Consider the following 6401-nt stretch of genomic DNA (forward strand, 5'->3'; position numbering starts at 1 on the left):
AAAAGTAGTTGTTAACGGCTTTTCTAACAATTCTTGTACTAACCTTGGTCAAACATTTAGATGCATGTTCCCAGACAGCAAAATTGCTCAGTCATTTGAACTTGGGCCTACCAAAGTCCATTATATCATCAACTTTGGAATTGCCCCATACTTTAGAGACATCTTGTATGATTCATTGAAAAAAGTTGAATGTTATGTTGTCTCTTTTGACGAAAGTTTGAATACTGTAACTCAGAACTGTGAAATGGATGTACTAGTAAGATTTTTTGACCCTGTTGATGACAAAGTTAAAATCCGTTACTTAGACTCAAGCTTTCTTGGACATAGTGCTCACCAAGATTTGTTCAGCCATTTCACGAAGACGCTTGGGAAATTAGATCCAAACAAAATGTTTCAAGTATCCATGGATGGACCTAGCGTTAACTTCAAATTTTTGGAAAAAGTCCAGAAAGACCGTCTTGACAATGAACAACATCAACTCATTGACATAGGTAGCTGTGGTCTTCACACTATTCATGGTGCTTTCAAAAATGCTGCAGTTTCTACTGAATGGAACATTAAGAAAATACTCCATGGTTCTTACCAAATATTGCACGACACACCAGCCAGAAGAGATGATTATGAAAGTGTGACATCATCTAATGTTTATCCGCTAAATTTTTGTGCTACACGGTATAGTAAGCTACTCTCTTGGTGGTAGAAAGACAAAGTGTGTCATTTTTAATTCATGTGCATTAATAATAAATTATAATGGTCACCTGAATTTAAATTGCAGTATGTGGTATTAGAAAAAAGCTAATTTATTGAGAAATATGTAAATTGTACTGTAATATGTCTATATGTTGAAAAGTTTAGTAGTAATGTAGGTTATATGTTTTCATTTTCAGGTGGGTGGAAGACAAAGTTGTAGCAGAGCGTCTCATTGAAATTTGGGAAAATATTGTGAAAATCGTAAAGTTTTGGGAAGGTCTTCCGAAATCAAAACGACCTGCTTCTAAGACCTATGGTTATGTGAAAGATGCTGCTAAAGACCTGCTCACACCTGCGAAATTGAAGTTTTTCAGTTTCCTAGCTGGAATTTTGCAACCATTTTTGGTAATGTACCAAACGGACAAACCAATGGTTCCTTATATGTATCAAGACTTGACCAAGCTTTTAAAGAATTTAATGAGATTGATTGTTAAGCCTGATGTGTTAACAAAATGTGAATCAATAAGTGATTTAAAAGCTGTCAATTTGAATGATAATTCAGTGCTTATGAAACCAAAGAATTATAATTTAGGCTTTGCTACTAGATTTGAAATAAACGAATTAAAAAGAAAAGATCTAATAACTAATGCACAGGTGGCTAAGTTCTTTACTGATGCTGTTATATTTGTTAGATCTATTGTTGAGAAGTTATTCGACAAGAGTCCGTTGTCAAAAAATGTTGTTAAAAATTCCACTATATTTGATCCCAAGGTAATGGTTACTGAAAGCTCCTCTGTTTTGCAAACCAAACTGAGAAGCATGTTAACATATCTGGTGAAGCTTAGAGTTTTAACATCTTTTCAATGTGACAAAATCACTGAAGAATTTAATGAGTTTTCCGATCACAATTTGAAACTTCACATTGATAAATTTCAGAGTTTTGATAGATTTCAAGAAGACTTAGATGAATTTTATTTTGGTGATGTTGGCGTAAAAAGTTTCAAGGAACTTTCTTTTCTTATCAAATTAGTCTTAACATTAAGTCACGGTCAAGCGTCAGTTGAAAGAAGTTTTAGTATTAACAACTCTGTCCTCAGACAAAACATGAAAGAAGAATCTATCGTAGCTAAAAAGGTTGTGAGTGATCATATGATTGCTAATGGTTTAAAACCTGATAGTATTCAGGTAACTAACAAGCTGCTTCGATCTGTAGCTTCTGCAAGACAAAAGTATGAAGACAGTTTAGAACTACAGAGACAGAAAAAACGCAATGAAAGAGATGAGAATCAAAAGCGCATATTAAATGATGAAATAAGAGACACAAAAGCTAAACGTGATGATTTGCAGAAGACATGTGAAGCATTAGACAAAGAATTCGTTTCATCAGTAGAGAAAGCTGAAAAAGATAAAGATAACGTTGTGTCACTTGTAACCAAGGCAAATGCATTGAAAAGAAGAAGTGTTGAGTTGAAAACTCAAGTAAAAAGCTTAGATGAAGCACTCTTGGTTTTAGAGGAGAAGAGGAGGAAAGTTTGTAAATAAAAACGACTAAACAACTGGCTGTTTCTATTTTGTTTGTTTTTGTGTTGGACTGATTTTGTCTTCTGGATAGATCTTTAGTTTTTGTTTGACTGTAACCCATTTCGTTTTGTTTTATTTTGGACTGAAGTCAAACTTCTCAAGATACGTTTTTAACCAGCACCATTTACCTTATTACTGGCTACCCACTAACCTGTCTTAAGTCAATGTTCCACTTTCTGGGCTTGAAACTGTTCTGCAGTAGTTAACTTCAGACTAATATCAAGCTAAATGGAATAACAGTTTCTGGCAGTTAGCAGTGTTCAGAAGTACATAAATCTTCTTTTGCTGAAGTTTACATACGCACCTGTATTCAAATGCTGGATAATATACACCCAAATGTTTCAATTTCAGTTTCAATTTCTCCCACTGTCTAATATTTATGTTTCTATTTAATGACCCTAGTTTTTTAGACGCTGTTTAGTAATATCTAATGCCTGCTGTTTTTTACTTGGGGAACCAGGAATTGAACTTAGTATGCTTAATGTTTATTACCTTGGAGACCCAGGGAAAACAATATGTTTTTTTATGTGACCCAGGGAAAATAATATACTTTTCAAGGGTCATGTCCAGGGAATTTTATATGCTTTTCTTGAAAGCTCAGGGAAAAGTTTTAGAAAATTTCTGTGGGAACCCTGGAAGGTTTTGTAAGTCTTGAACAATATATCCGACTGTTTTCTCCAGATCGAATAACATAGGGACGATGATGGATTGTCTATTTCCTTTCCATCCAAAGAAAATCATCTTCGTTTCTCTGCCTTTTGTTCGAATACGAATTTGACAGCACTGTTTTTTCGATTCAGTGGCATTAATAGAAAACTCATACAGACCAACCTCGTCCATAGAGCATCTTGTGTCTGCTCGCCGTTAGATAAAAAAGAGACAACAGGCGCTGAGAACGAGGTTGCATTGTGATTAGAAGTTTCTTATTTCTTACTTCTTGAGGAATACTTCTCTTCTATAAACTAAAAAAATTCACAAGACTTTTTAGGCTTTTATATTCCGTCGCAATATAAAAACTTAAAAAGCTCAGGTGGACGAGGTTGGATTGAGCTGGAGTTTGCTACGTTTGTGAATAAAAGTATCCCGGGTCCCGGCATACGTGTCTGATGAAGCCTTTGTTTATTCCTTTAACCATAGCCAAGCCTCGCTGTTCTCGAATTTGGAGCGATATTTAAAACAGCGCGTCTTGGGATACACTAGTGTAAAATTCGAGATGGCTGAGTTTTAGTTTTTTCGACGAGATGCGACATAATTCAGAAATAAAAGATGTCATAAAAAAGCTGTTGGATTGAGAATGAACTGTAACATCCTCCACCAGAAAATAAAAACAACTAGAAATAGAAACTTATTTTTGCCAAACTTAATATGCAATTAAAAAAAATAAGTTCCGCAATAGATTCTTTAAGGAAACTTCTACCTTGTCAATAATACATCCAAACATCTGAAAAAATAAATGGATGTATTTTTGACAAGGTAGAAGTTTCCTAATCTTTCCATGTTTTAGTTATCCTTCACTAACGATTTCAGGTTCATATATCTCCTCTGGCATATGTGTCATCTGGATGCTTAGTGTAACAGAGGCTTAACGGACGATGGTTTGACCAATGTGATTTAGCCAGTTCAACCAAACAAAATTAATACGGGAACCATCTTTGTGTTGTTCATGATTCAGTGGTGATTGCCTCATGGTTTAAGTGTGTTGTTTCTTTTTTGTTCCTTTTTATTTTTATATATATCTTCCTCAAAACCGGAACACATTACCTTGTCTTTTTCTCTAATAATTCTGTTCTGAATGTTCTTCATTCTGGTTAGTGTGAAAATAGCGTTAACAAAGCTAGCTAGCTGCTACAGTGTGCTAAGGAACGAAAAGCAAAAATAAGCAAAGAAAAAGAGAGAAGATACAAAATCTGTCTCTCCAGACAACAACAATCACATATATATACAGAGAGGTGGCCTGCAACTTTCTGAGAATGCAAGGAGTACTTTGTCAACTAAATTAATCAATATAAATCTTAAATTCCCACGAGGGTGCTGATAAGCCGCATACGCCGTAAAAAGTGCGGGTGTTTTCAGGCGAGTTCGGTGTTATAAAAAAAATTCAGGTATTTGCCCGAAAAAACCTGCATAGTCCCGAACAATTCCCGAAAAAAAAAAGATTCACCATCAATGACTCTCGAAGAATTATTTAAAAAAGTATATATAAAAATTAAAATAAACTAACTATATGGTAACTAAGTGAAAACTCGCAAATGTTAATAGAGATAGATAAACCCACCACTATATATTAATACCTATAAATATACAAACATATAATAAACATAAATGAACTGCATTGTTAGAGTCAGACAGTAGGATGTTAACATTCCCATTCTCTCTTTTCTCGTAACCAATAATATAAACATACGGCTGCAAATGCATAGCGACACTGCAAATGCCCCGAATCAAAACATAACCAAAGGTTCATAACAGAAGTGTGTAAAAAGTGTCTCTATCCGACGTTTCCAGTTTCCAAAACAGCTGTCAGCTTTGTTGGGTCTGCACCAACTTTTGTCAATGGATCTGCAAGTTGCGTGGATGTAGGAATCCATTTCACGCTGGATAGTTCTTCTCTCAAAATCATTTCTTTTATAACAGAAATATCAACCCTGAGTCGGCGCTCTGCAGCCATTGTTGTTGAGTAAGTATTTCGGTAAAGAGATTCATTATCAGTTAATGCATGAATCTGAATGTGCTTACATTGCGTGTTTGGTATGCAAATCATTTCAGTAAGAACTTGTGACATAAAGTATGCAGCATCAAGAGCATCCACCATGGCACTTGTTTCAGCAGCAAGTGTACTTCTAACACCACGTCGAATAGTTTTGCTACTCCAAACTAATGGGCACACCTTCCCTTTATTATCAGAGAGGAACACCACATATCCTCCTGAACTTTGACCTGATGACAAATTTGCCAACGATGCATCACTGTAGCATATGATGGAGCAATTTTCCAATGATTCAAGGCTAGGGAAATGAATCTTTAATGGATTACCTTTGATTCTTTGAAGCACTTTATTTGCTTTCAAGATATTAGACACAGTAGGAGCTTTCATAGTCGAGCTCAATACAGAAATATCGAAGGCAATATCCGGGCGAGTATGTGTAGCAGTCCAGTTTAACTGACCAACCAATCTGCAATATTGAGAAGATTCAGTCTTGGTACAAATGGAATCTTTCTGAAGTTGACGTTCTCGGGTGATTGGAATTTGATCGATTTTTTCAATATAATCCAATTGGTCAAGTGATAGCTGTCCAGATTCACTCTGGCTGATATTAATACCAACATATTTAAAATGTGATGATGCTGAATAACCAACTTGAAATATTTGGTAAAGCTTATCTATGACATCAGCTTTGAAAACATCAGTAACAGACCAAAGGAAATCATCAACATGTGCTTGTAACACACCAGACAATTGATCATTTTTATCTTTCCAATAAAAAACACCATAATCAATAGTTGATCTATGACATCCTAAATTTTGTAATGCTTCCCATACTGCAAAATACCACATACGAGCAGCATCATTTAGACCGTACACACATTTTTCTAACTTCCAGAGTGTGTTTGGAAGGGGTACGTCACATGGTGGAACAATAAAGACATCCCGTTGTATTGGTTTGCCTTGGAGAAAAGCTGCTTTTATGTCAATAGAATTTAGTGTCCATTGTTTGCTGGCAATTATAGAAAGCACTAGTCTCATACATTCTTTACTACCAGTTGGTGAGTCAGCAGGTATGTTAATATTTTCCTGAAAGCCTCGGATGACATATCTTGCTTTCGGTACAAGTTTTCCGTCAACAATTTTTCGGGTACATACCCACCTACCAGTTAGTCTGGGTTGACCTACATCTGGAACCTCTTGGTAAACTTCATACTGTTTCCATTTTTCAAGTTCTGCACTCTTGGCATTCTTGAACTCATCTGGTGCGTTGAAGCATACGGCAACACACATCTCTTCTTCACAATTAGAAGGAGTAGAGGGATCACCTCCTGTTGGGTCTGACTCAATTTCGACTAACTTCCATTCTGATACATCACTCCAATCCATAGAATACTCATGGTCAGTGTGATCTCGAACGTTTACT

This window comes from Hydractinia symbiolongicarpus, chromosome 6 (assembly GCF_029227915.1).
Source record: "Hydractinia symbiolongicarpus strain clone_291-10 chromosome 6, HSymV2.1, whole genome shotgun sequence".
NCBI lineage: Eukaryota > Metazoa > Cnidaria > Hydrozoa > Anthoathecata > Hydractiniidae > Hydractinia > Hydractinia symbiolongicarpus.